Below are 13,426 nucleotides of genomic sequence, written 5' to 3' on the forward strand. Positions count from 1 at the left end.
CCTGTGTAGTTATATGTCCTGGTAGTGTAAAACTCCTAAATTCGTTTTTGCACTACTGGGAGACCTGCTCCCTTCATAGGCTAACATTGGGGCTGCCCTCATACACTGTTGAAGTGGCAGCTGCTGATCTGAAAGGAGCAGGGAGGTCATATTTAGTATGGCCAGAATGGTAATACAAAATCCTACTGACTGGTGAAGTCGGATTTAATATTACTATTCTAGAAATGCCACTTTTAGAAAGTGAGCATTTCTTTGCACTTAAATCCTTCTGTGCCTTACAATCCACGTCTGGCTAGGTTTAGTTGACAGCTCCTTGTGCATTCACTCAGACACACCCCAAACACAGGGTACTCAGCCTCACTTGCATACATCTGCATTTTGAATGGGTCTTCCTGGGCTGGGAGGGTGGAGGGCCTGCCCTCACACAAAGGACTGCCACACCCCCTACTGGGACCCTGGCAGACAGGATTGAACTGAAAGGGGACCTGGTGCACTTCTTAGCCACTCTTTGAAGTCTCCCCCACTTCAAAGGCACATTTGGGTATAAAACAGGGCCTCTGCCCTACCTCATCAGACACTTGCTGGAGAAGAAACCGGAACCAGAAACTACATCCTGCCAAGAAGAACTGCCTGGCTGCTCAAAGGACTCACCTGTCTGCTTTCTACAAAGGACTGCTGTCTTGCTGTTGCCCTGCTGCCTTGCTGAACTCTTGTCTGGCTGTGAAAGTGCTCTCCAAGGGCTTGGATAGAGCTTGCCTCCTGTTCCTTGAAGTCTCAGGACCAAAAAGACTTCTTCCTTTCACTTGGACGCTCCGTGCGCCGAAACTTTCGACGCACAGCTTGTTTCGCGGCGAGAAAAACGCCGCACACCGACGCTGATCGACGCGACGCCCTCGGGGCGATCGAGACTTCGACGCACAACCTCGCAAGGACAAAGCCGCTCGACTTTCCAGGAGAAATCGACGCGACGCCCACCGTGAGTGCGAAACTTTGACGCACGGCCTCGCAAGGACAACGCCGCCCGACTTCCAAGGAGAAATCGACGCGACGCCTGCCGTGAGACCAAACTTTCGACGCACGGCCTCGCAAGGACAACGCCGCCCGACTTCCAAGGAGAAATCGACGCGACGCCTACCGTGAGATCGAAACTTCGACGCGCAGCCCCGCAGAACGACGCGCAGCCGGAAAACAAGCAGGAGAATCCACGCACAGACCCGGGACATCTGGTAATCCCCGCGATCCACAAAAAGAGACTGTCTGCGCGCCGGAAAACGACGCCCGACTTCCCCGCGTGGAAAAGACCGACGCAAGTCTGTGTCTGCTGAGGAGAAATCGACGCACACAACCCTTTTTCCACGCATCTCTTCTCCTGTGGCCCTCTGAGGAGATTTTCCACCAGAAACCAGGTACTTTGTGCTTGAAAGACACTGTATTGCATTCTAAGGACTTAAGACACTCTATATCACTTCCCTGTGATATTCCTACAATTTTCCATTGCAACTTTATTCTTTTTGACCTACAATTATCCTGATAAATATTATATATTTTTCTAAACACTGTGTGGTGTATTTTTGTGGTGCTATATGGTGGTATTGTATGATTTATTGCACAAATACTTTACACATTGCCTTCTAAGTTAAGCCTGACTGCTCGTGCCAAGCTACCAGAGGGTGGGCACAGGATAATCTTGGATAGTGTGTGACTTACCCTGACTAGAGTGAGGGCTTTTGCTTGGACAGGAGGTAACCTGACTGCCAACCAAAAACCCCATTTCTAACAGCTAATACCTCTACATGTACTTTAGTAGCTCGGTGCCTGCCCACACTGGAGTACCTCTCCCACCCATACCTTAGTGTCTCTAGTCCTGTCTAAACTACACTGCATCTACCTACACCCTAATACCTCTACTGCTGCTTGTAACCCAGTACCTCTACCTTTACTCTGATAACTTTACACGTGTCAATAATACGGCGAGTCCTACCTACTCCTAGAGTCTCTTCCTTCTCTCTTCTCCATGACTTCAGGCCACTTATCTCCACCCCTTTCTCACCTATTGCTTTCTTGTCCCCCTTGTTCCCCTTTCCATATGTTTTTGTTGAACTTCTTAAATTTTTTCAAGGAACACATTTTCCTCATTTTGTCATAGCATTTCATTTTTGGGTTTTCTCTGATGAGCCCTAGCGCCATCTACAGGATATGAGTTCAGGTTATTGAGCTAATTAGTTGACAGAAAACTTACTATGTCCGCGTGCACAGAAATCGTATACATGTAGCACACCGTGGCCAGGCTGTTTGGAAACACATCAATAACGTCCAAAAGGGAACCCAAAATATGGACGTTTTCACCCTCAAAAGTTCAGAGTTCAAAGAAAGTCAATTTTAATAGATATAGAGAGTTTGATAATAACGATTGCTTCTAGAGTGATATTACACGTACAGAGCTGGTATGGATTGATTTACATTATGTAAGGTGGACAGATTGATACACGAAAAGTATTTTGTTTACCAGAATGGCAGTTTCTCCATTCAATGGCCAGTATGCTTCTTTGAAAGGCTGGAGATTTCACAAAACTAAAGATTGACCAAGGCATTGCCCTTTTTTTTCCAGTTCTTCTGTCTTTCTTTAGGTGTTATACTGAACTAACACGTAGGAATTCGAGACGCTGTAAACATGGAGGAATGCCAAAACAAGGAAGTAATGACCTAGGGACTAGGAGTCGCTGAAAACCTAGGCCTGTAGAAATATTGAGTCCCACCAAAGGCCAAGATCTACAGGCAGGTTATCTTCATAGGAGTAGGAAACACTCAGACGAGGGACAACAAAAGTCTGTGGGTCTTCTTATTGCAAATGGCCTGATTTCTTGTCCTGTTGGTGCACTAATAATGAACCACTAACCTAGTAACTTACCAATAGCCCGGTTAATTATTCAATATGTAGTCAATTTACTTATAGATGAGACACTTTGCATAGTCTATCCCCCTATACTGCTTGGGCAATTTCAGAAAAGGCGATTGATTTCTGTACAGCCTCCTCCATTTCTGTATAATGTAGTTGATATTCGAGCCTAAAGGCCAGCGTTGTAAGGTGTCAGTCCATGAAAGAGGCTAACGCAGGAATATATCAAAATATGTTTATTGTCCTTTCCTAATGAGAATGTTTTTTTTTAGTATAGAATGTTTGTAAAGAGAGACAGTATCTTGGCAGTAGATAAATCAGTGTTTCCATGTAGATGCTGGAGTCCTTCAGAGATCCTCCATGTCTCCGCATTTCAGGTTCTTCTGCTCGTCACAAAAGTGTAGTAAGATAACGCTCAGTGAAAGAGACCAATGCAGGAATAAATCTAAACATGTTTATTCTCCACAGAGTAGGATTCCGTCCATCTAACAACACAGTACAGCAACAGCCACCAGTTCTCAATGGGATGCTGCAAAAGCACACCCATATTCTAGGAACCCCATTTACACAGTATAAGAAACAAAAACAACTAGCGCGCTAAGTATAATACCAAGGATACTACACCTAGTCATCTATCTGAGCACCCATAGATATCACTGCCAGTTCCAACAAACATTGTCAAAGCCAATAGGCTGGCCCTGGCAAGCGTGCAATTCTTTATAATTTATGCCTTTTGCAAACAAATACAATAATTAATAAAAAAACATTGGCAAATATTTAAAAATGAAAATAGAGTGGGCCAGCAGCCCAGGCACATCGCCCCTGGCACTGAAGTCGTCTCCTTTTCAGACAGCTGCAAAGAGGTGATCAGGCAAAATGATGTCACACACAGTGCTAGACAGTCAGTAAAAGATGTCTGCTGACTCATCGCTCCATGTTGTATGATGTGATGGATAAAAGCAAAATGTCAATGATCCTTGAAAAGACCAATGGATGAAAAGGGCTCATCGAAAGCTCTATATGCATGTAAAGATTTATGCATTTTTATTACAAACTATTTGGAAAATATTGGGCATGCGTGACGGCTAAAGTTGTCAGTAGGCCAGACCTAAAACTTTTAAAAGGCACCTTTTTCCCTCGGAGCGAGAACCACAGAGGACATGACCTTTCCCTTATTCTGAAAGATACTTTGTTTGTAATTCAGAGCCAGGAGAAGGGATTTCAGAAATGCAATAGACCGCCAAGTTTTTAATGCCCAATCCAATTAATAGGTTTCTAATGCATAGATGTACAAAAAATGCACGCGCAGAACTGTATATCAATGGGGCTCAGCCAGGTGCTGAGCAGAGATAAAAAGGATGGTGCTGCTTGTCAGAGATTAGGATGATTATTAATATTGCCATTATCGTTACTTATAATCAATATCTAATTTGTATTGCGGTTCAGCTCCAGAAGTTCCACTTTGAACAACTGTACATATACACCGTGTGGCTCAAGGAGCGCCATTCTTGATTTGCACAAGGCATTTAAGCGGGCTTCTGTGCGTGGCAGGCACGGTAGACGGGATCACCTCTTTTTGACGCTTGTATGGAAACAGTTCTGGGGCAAGGTTCCACATTTAAAGCAGTAAAGAGGCATGTCTTCTAGTGCAGGGCTCATTTCCGTACCCCACCCACAAGAGGCCACTGAACTTGTTGAGGTGTCTGAGAAGGTGGTTCATAATCCTTGGCTATCCTGAGTGCCTAGAAACAGGCTTGTATCAGTCCCCGGTGTGTCCTTGCCCGCATACATGTGTGATTTTTCACAGGTAACTCTATTCTTATCCTCCCATTCACCCACAAATGATGAATTGGTAAATGAGTAAAACACATATTGCTCAGTAAACCAGCCAAAGACTAGACCCGAGGCACTCGTGGTACACACTACCTTTATCAAGTAGCCAGCATTTTAATTTAGAGCTGCATACTGCTCAATACTCATTCTGCCTATTCTACATGGGCAGTGAATTCTAAATGTCACCCAAGAAAGTGTTAACACCTTTCACCTGCAGCCTAGTCTATCCTTTGGCAGGAACATAAGGATAAGACCCCTTAGGAGTAGGGCCTGATGGCTTGAGGCGAACACAAATAAAATCATTATAAAGTACCCATTGAGCAAAGGGTGGAAGGCTGTTGTAGGACCTGCTTAGGGATCATGGGGCCTGTCACCTCTTGGGAAGGAGACTACCTCAGTCTTTCCATTGTCTCCCACCTCCGCCCGTTGACCCATAGTTGCTGAATAGGGGATGCCAGCTGGATTTGGAAGTAAGCTTGCTGCTAGCAGAAAAGGAGCCTCAGTAGTTTCCTGGCCCACGCCTTCTCTTGCTTAGCTTACCCTACTCTGGACAGCTGGAGGCTCACAAGCATCTCAAGTATGTGTCGCTGCACATGTTGGAAGGTCGTTGTAGATCACTGGTCAGGGCACAGTCTGAGACCTTTGCTTTTGCTGAAGAAATGTCAACCTTTATTTTGTTGTTTTTAGCCTGTAGTGTGGTATCCCTTCTGACCCTTCTTCCATTGCTGTTCACATGCTAATCTGCTGCTAATTCCTCTTACAAATGGGCCACAGCTCCCTCTTGCACCCACATGGGACGTTCCCTAGGGCAGATGAAAACGTGGCTGTTATTAGGAGAAAGTAAGGGTGTTAGGGCTTCACAGATAACTTGCATTTTAACCCATTTTATGTCCTCCTCCCAAAGCATGTAAGTGTGCAAGCCTGGCATCAACCTAACACCTACCACTTATAACCAGCCTTGAAGCAAACTGGTGCCCGCTACCAGCACCTCTGTAGAGACTCTCAGCCCTCAAGCCCCAAAAGTATTAAAAGTTGGTGCTTTCTACATATAGGGAAGAAAAGTAAAGAACGCTGGCGATCACAGTGTGCAGAGCACGGGCAGAGAGAGAGTAGACTGTGACTCTAGCTACAGAGAGTTTTTCCGCTCGCACTCTCGCTCGCCAGCCATTCACACTGCAGAGCAGCGCACACAATCTACTGGTCCAGGGAATACATTATAATCATATGGTCAGGATCAAATCCCCCAACATACTACCGGACAGAGACCAGTTGAGAAAGAACATTCTTAATAAAAGATACAACCTACTTCAGCCCTCCTGATAACGTGGAGTTTGCACCTTGACTGTGGTAGTTCAAATAAAGTGGACAGTCGGCATGATTTCCTGAACAGTAGGAGACAATGTTAGAAGTGTTCAATGTTGTGTGTTCCTCATATGGGAATCAGATTGAAAGGACATTGAACGATCTGCTTTTCCATTCATGTCACACATATATCCATACTACACATCCTCATCTCAGGAGTGTCCCACCTGCTCTGATTTGGAGACCCAAAAAGGATCGACACAGGACAAAACACAGATACGGACACTGAAGCCCTCTCTCACCCCTTAGCGATCAGAGGGACCGGGAGACAAATGTGCATGTGGACTGAAGACCCAGGCTGATGGAGCGCAGACACAAAATTCTTCTCTCCTTTATTGACTTGGAAAGAAACATTTTTCAGAAAACAAGGTTGAGAATTTACACTTAAGCCTTACAGACAAAACCCTAAAGCAAAGAAGTAGACAGACTGCCATGGAAGACGCCCAACGGCTCTTTTTTCGGATCTTTCTATTGTAAGGCCAAGGAATGAGTGGGCACAGAGATGTAGCCCTGTTTTAGAGAAGAGATACATTGCCTCTAGTAAGAGAAGAAGGATTTTGCTGCTTTTGTGGACTCAATTGTTCCAAAAAACGTACAGAAGAATGGGAGGGACCATCACTATGAACCCCAGAACCTATCCCTTCATTAAGGAGCAAAGGAGTGATGGTTAGTAACGACTTAACTCCCTCTGTGTTTTTCTCAGATTAAAGTCACAAGTGCAGGATAATCAACCACTGTTCATTGTACATTGTTTAAACTATACTTGTGTTTTTAAAAAAAAATTTGTGGGTGAAAACTAAGAACAAATTGCCACCCTATTTTCCATGTCCTTGTACTCTTCTGTGTTCTGCTTGTGGAGCACTACCTACTTCACCTTGAAGACCACAGATTACAGGGTCTTCTGCAGAAAGAGGAAAAGGTTTTGATTGACCGTGCTGACTGCAGCATTCTTTCCAGTGCTTAAAATAAGTGCCAGGGCCCTCGTCCAGAGGTCACTGCATTTTGCACCACTGATTGCCCCTGTCAGCGCTGCCAGTAACAAAACAACACAACTACTGATCGTCACACCCCCTACAAGTGTGACAATTCAGACTGTTCCAGGATCCCAAAGCTATTAACATTGCTAGGGTGGCAGGTATTAGCCATTTTAATATATATTGAATTAACGAACAACTATTGTTTTCTTGTCTCTGAATTACACAATCAGCACCACCATGTGGCAGAGTGTCATAAGTGCCAGTGTTGACAATGAATTGCCTGTGCCGAGCACCGGAAAACCCCAGATCAAATTCAACACTCGTTCCTTCACCTGTATGATAAGTCCGGAGTTATTGTGATGGCCCAGTTGCACTTGCCCTCTATAAGCTCAGTTGTGATTTGTTCCTCTTAGCCATCCAATGGCAGGCTTGAGGGTGGGATATAAATATGCAAACATGGGACGCTGTACCATTCTTACCTTGTATTAATCAACTGAGGACAGGCCACATGGAATTCAGAAAGGGACTTGTCCTGGCTTTTCGACTGAGCCATGTGGGACCTCAGCACCTGGATACCCTCACAGTTGAGGAGCGGCGCTCTATAAATACTTATTGATTGATTGATTGATTGACATGAGCCCTACACAAAGCATATCTCATTTTAGGGACCGGAGGGACATTGACTTTCTTGAAAGAGGAGCAATTTGACCTTTCCACTTGCTAGTCCTTGCCCTCCTTTTCAGTGACTACCACATTCTACCAACGCTCCTTGTATTCATATTGAATACTGCCTAGTGTAATTTGCAGATGTGCCTAAATAAGAGTGGTGGTTTTGTGAGCATGTTCGAAAAGTAGCACGCCAAGCAAAAGCCATGTCGGGTCCACCAAGCACAATTTTCTTTCTAATGTTTGTATTGTATCAATTATTAGAAGAAGCTGAGTTGTAAAGATGAAAACCTGTGTAGGCCCAGGGGAAAGACCTGTAATCATATTGTGACAATGGTAAGAAAGTGCAGATCCAGAATCTGTCGATAATATATCTTATATTAGAAGAAAAAAAAAACTGAAAAGTAGGGAATGAGAAAGAAGCCAGGCTGTGTCTTCAGTGACAAAATTAGCTGTGACAGGCATCACATTATCCCACTCCGCAGAGGTAGGATGGTTTCAGGGAAGCGGCGCGAGAACAAGAAAGCATTTTGTTACTGCATAACAGCTGCCACTGCTACAAGCTCTTATCGCGGGTGCAATGACGACTGCTGTTGTGTCTCTCGCTTGTTGTGTCGTCTTATGTTTTGCCCTGTGTGTTTTGATTTTTTGAAACAGGAGAAATGGCTTAAATTGGTCAATTTATTCATGATGCTATGCGCAGAGGCGAGAAGCTGCTGGGAAAGGATGTATTTGCAGAAATCGGCTGCAGAAGTCACAGGCCAAGCTTAACATGACTAGTGCAAGACTAGGCAACCACCCAGGGGCGTCTGGCAGAAAGGGTTGATTTACTTCTCTCAGCTGGACAAATGACCCTATCACTATGGACAATAATTAGTGTTGAGAATGAGTATCATCTGGTACCCCAAGCCTGAACTTTGGTAGCTTTGGTACGGCCTTTACTACTCATGGTAGCAGAAGCCAATACTCCGAGTTCAACGAGCTGCCTCTTACTTTTTGTAGTTTTCTCTCTTGGTTTTTGCTTAGCCCATCAGAAGCAAATAGGACAAGGAGGCAGCCCTGTGCCATCACCAGGCGCAGTCAAAGGGTGCATAATGTAATTTCCTGTATCCTTGGCAGTGTGATGACTTGTTGACTCAACTTCTGAACCAGTACTGGGAGTGAAGTGGAGGAAAATGCCTGGAGCACCGCAACCTCTTGCATTGAGTCTCTGGCTAAGTATCACAGTTTAAGAGCAAAACAGAATGAACATGAAAGCTATTGGTGCGCTGTGTACCACATCCTTCCCAGGTACAAGAAGCACTGCAGTGCCCTCAAAACCTTTGTTGGTAGGTGACAACCCTGATGCTTTGTCTCATTTAGAAATATGTCACACATATCTAAAATGATCAAGAAGTACAAAACACAAGGGCAACCCAATGTGCAAATGTTCTACACAAAGGACTGGCTCTCTAAACACCCATTTAATGCTAGATCAAACTTTGCCAAGAAGTTACTTCCCCAAAAAACATCAAATGAAAAAAGCGAAGCAGTAAAACCTTGCCTATAAATAAATTTTTGATTCCAATATAGTTAAATAAATTGTCAAAATGAAAGTGGTATATGCTCAGTGGTAATAGTGATCACATGGTGATAAAGAACTAGATACTCAAAAGTGTGTATATTTGAAATGTGCAATCGACTCTGGGACAGCTACGAAAATGTGATGTAATATTTAACACATTGTTTGACGCAATTCTATAGTTCCTACTTTGGCTGCACAAGTGCCGATGCTATTTCGTCATGATCTATTGGAATGTATCTATGTATATAATGTATTTTAAGATAGCTCCTCATGTTCTTCTTAGCTCTAGCCGATGCTATTTCGACCTTATGAGGTAATTCAAAGGTCATCATCCGGAGAGTACACGATGGCGGGAACTAAGGTGCTGCAGTTTACCATCAGTAGAAAAGTCGGTATCTCAGTACAGGAAGCAAACTTTCAAGAGGCAGGGGGACTGAAACCCTACTGCATCCAAAATGACAAGAATCCACCGGACAAATCCTTGTGGTGGGAACTTGGCAGTGCGGAACTACCACTGTGTGCCTCACAGTGACAGTTTTTTTTATTTTTTTTGCCCAATAGACATAATCACCACAGGCTTTGGCAATGACTGAGATGAACTTCACCAATTTCGAATGTGTTATTTTTAAACAGCAGTTGAAAAATAAAGGAAAATATATTATTTGCTGGAAAAAATCCGCCACAGCATTTTTTAATGGAAATTTCGAACTTTCTTACAATGATTACAATTTTTTCAACTTCTTGAAGGTACAAAATGTGGCGACTTCACCAAAAGTACTGAAGGAATTATAATTCCACACACTTATAATTATAACGCTTTGCATGAATGTTTGGAGAGCAGGAGAGTATGCAATATCAGTCTTCATGCTTCATTTTGACCCTTTCCTCTTTTCTTCTCCACATTCATTTTGAAAGCAGATATGGCATTTAGGAGTTACCGACAGTCATAGAAATGCAAAAGCAAATGAGACGTTTTAAAATGGCTTACTCAAATCCTCAGACGTGAAACTTTAATTACTAATGAATATTGTGCTGTATGAAATGCAAAGATGCACCAAAAATGGCCAGTGATCGGTGTCCCGAGGCTACATCAATATTTCTGAGGGGAGAATAGTTTTTGTCATCTCTTATGAGGATAGACAGTGCAAGATGCTTTCTTCCTGGGTGGTGGAGGCTGGGATTGGTTTCCAGGCGTCTTTGAAACGCCTGCCTCAGACATCCTGTTCTATTGTGAGTGCTGGGATGATACCCCTGCAGAAGCAGCTTGTTAAACCTCTGCTACCTGATGCTAAGGCCCTTCCCCCAAGCCCTCCCGTCAAATACCCCCCACGAGGTTCTGCTCTGACTGTGCCTGTTTCACCCTACTTTCCAGCGGGAACAGATACTAATTGCTGCCAGTCAAGCTGGTGGAGGCCTGTCAGCACAAAGCCGCGTATGTGGAGTTTTAGATCTTTAAAGAATAAAATAGGGTCCCGAAATAACTTGGAAAGGCCCCCGAATTCAGCAAGCATGCACGAGCCCGGGAATGCTAATAGGTGACTCGCTTGTGTGAATTAAGTTTGTGAAATTTCGTTTTGTGAAAAGATGCTTTGGTTGGATGCAGTTCGAGTATTAGCAACACCACAGGAGACTATAGGGAGTGGGAGCAGTCGTGCAAGCTTCCCTCGGGTACACGAGTAGTCCAGGACGCGCGGCAGCAGTGCAAGCTTCATTTCCACATACATCCCACAGGATGAGCAATTCCAGTCACCTCGCATTGCTACCTACGAACTAAATCATACATATAAAAATGGCTCCTAATCAGGTGACCCTAGAGGACCAAAAGCAGACTACCTTTTTTGTGATATGTATGGACTGCATCCGCCCCTGAGAACTGGACTGTCTTTCATCACTTCCCTTGTCTGACCAGACAGGGCTGCAGTGCTTCCCTCACCACATCCTCTTGATTCCTTTTCTTCACAGTAAGTGTATGACTGAGAGGTCTGTGGAGTCTGCGCATTGTACCGAAGTAAAATCTGGGCCCTTCAGAGGCACAGTCACTTCTGGAGACCACGCCCATCTGCAATAGAGCTCCCTGCATGAGGTAACATTGCAAGAACGCTCCAGGCTTCATGCAGGGCTAGGAATCTGCAAAGTGTCTTGTGGAGCTGTGGCTGGGCACAGATATCTCCCTCCCTGCTTATCCTAAGACATTTTGGGGGTCATTCTAACCCTGGCGGTCGGTGATAAAGCGGCGGACAACCCGCCAACAGGCAGGCGGTCCAAAAAATGGAATTCTGACCCTGGCGGGAACCGCCAACACAGCCCGCCACATTAACACTCCGAACGCCACGGCGGGACAGACAAACAGCGCGGCGGTCACCGCCAACAGGCAGGCGGCAGACAATGTACCGCCCACCCTATCACAACTCACCAATCCGCCACCTTTTCCGGGGCGGGAGCCCCGCCGATAAAAACACGGCGGAAACAGACTACGAACGGGAAAACGCTCACCTATACACACTCCACGAGGAAGGAGGACAGCATGGAGCCCGAATTACACATCCTACCGGCTATTGTCTACCTGCTCATCTACCAGGAGTACGAACGCCGGCGCAGACGACAGCGGTGAGTACTGCACCTACGACACAGGGGAGGGGGGAGGAGGAAAGGTTACGTGCACACACATACGCGATAGACCCACCCCCCCAACCCACCCCCCCAATACCTACACACCAATGCAGAGCAACAAGTCAGAGTGACACCCCCCAAACCCCCCGGAAGAATGCAAAGACATAATTCAAATGAAGTTCAAAATTTATGTATAAAATATGTTCATTGAAGTCATGGTAAATATGCCATAAGAAATATACAAAAGAAATAATGAACATAGTGCAAAGTATAAACATAGTCAATAAGTTCTGCACAGTCCGTTCAATATCCAGAGTCTGTGGGCCAATGTGTACAAACACATGGGCAAAGCCCACACAGGAGACCGGATACCATTGGAGAGAACACTGCAGGGGCATCAGATGATAAAACAAGAGGCACCTCAGGGGGAAGGGAAAGGGGGGCACCTCAGCCACATGAGTCCACAACGCCAGATCCACGAGGGGCCTCCATGCCCACTGTACCATCCTGGGGAGTGTAAAGCCACAGTCTCACAAGTCTCTACAGTGGGTGGGTTGCCCACTGCATTATCCTGGGGAGTGCAAAGCCACAGTCTCACAAGTCTCTACAGTGGGAGGGTTGCCCACTGATCCATCCTGGGGAGTGCAAAGCCACAGTCCATCAGATGGATAACCGACTCCACTGGTATTGGAGGAGGCATGGTGCCCAGAGTGCATCGTGAACACCTGCTCGACACAGAACCAGCACTGTCAATGGACCAGCGGTGCTTGAGACGGCGGTGCCCAGCAGAGCGGTGCTTTAGATGAAGGGCCCAGCGGAGCGGTGCTTGACAGGAAGGCCCCAGCGGAGCAGTGCTTGAGAGGAAGGCCCCAGCGGAGCGGTGCTTGAGAGGAAGGCCCCAGCGGAGCGGTGCTTGAGACAGCGGTGCCCAGCGGAGCGGTGCTTGAGATGAAGGGCCCAGCGGAGCGGTGCTTGAGACGGCGGTGCCCAGCGGAGCGGTGCTTGACAGGAAGGCCCCAGCGGAGCGGTGCTTGAGACGGCGGGGCCCAGCGGAGCGGTGCTTGACAGGAAGGCCCCAGCGGAGCGGTGCTTGAGAGGAAGGCCCCAGCGGAGCGGTGCTTGAGAGGAAGGCCCCAGCGGAGCGGTGCTTGAGAGGAAGGCCCCAGCGGAGCGGTGCTTGACAGGAAGGCCCCAGCGGAGCGGTGCTTGACAGGAAGGCCCCAGCGGAGCGGTGCTTGACAGGAAGGGCCCAGCGGAGCGGTGCTTGACAGGAAGGCCCCAGCGGAGCGGTGCTTGAGAGGAAGGCCCCAGCGGAGCGGTGCTTGAGAGGAAGGCCCCAGCGGAGCGGTGCTTGAGACGGCGGTGCTCAGCGGAGCGGTGCTTGAGATGAAGGGCCCAGCGGAGCGGTGCTTGAGATGAAGGGCCCAGCGGAGCGGTGCTTGACAGGAAGTGCCCAGCGGAGCGGTGCTTGACAGGAAGAGCCCAGCGGAGCGGTGCTTGACAGGAAGGGCCCAGCGG

Source organism: Pleurodeles waltl, chromosome 3_1 (genome assembly GCF_031143425.1).
Source record: "Pleurodeles waltl isolate 20211129_DDA chromosome 3_1, aPleWal1.hap1.20221129, whole genome shotgun sequence".
Classification (NCBI taxonomy): domain Eukaryota; kingdom Metazoa; phylum Chordata; class Amphibia; order Caudata; family Salamandridae; genus Pleurodeles; species Pleurodeles waltl.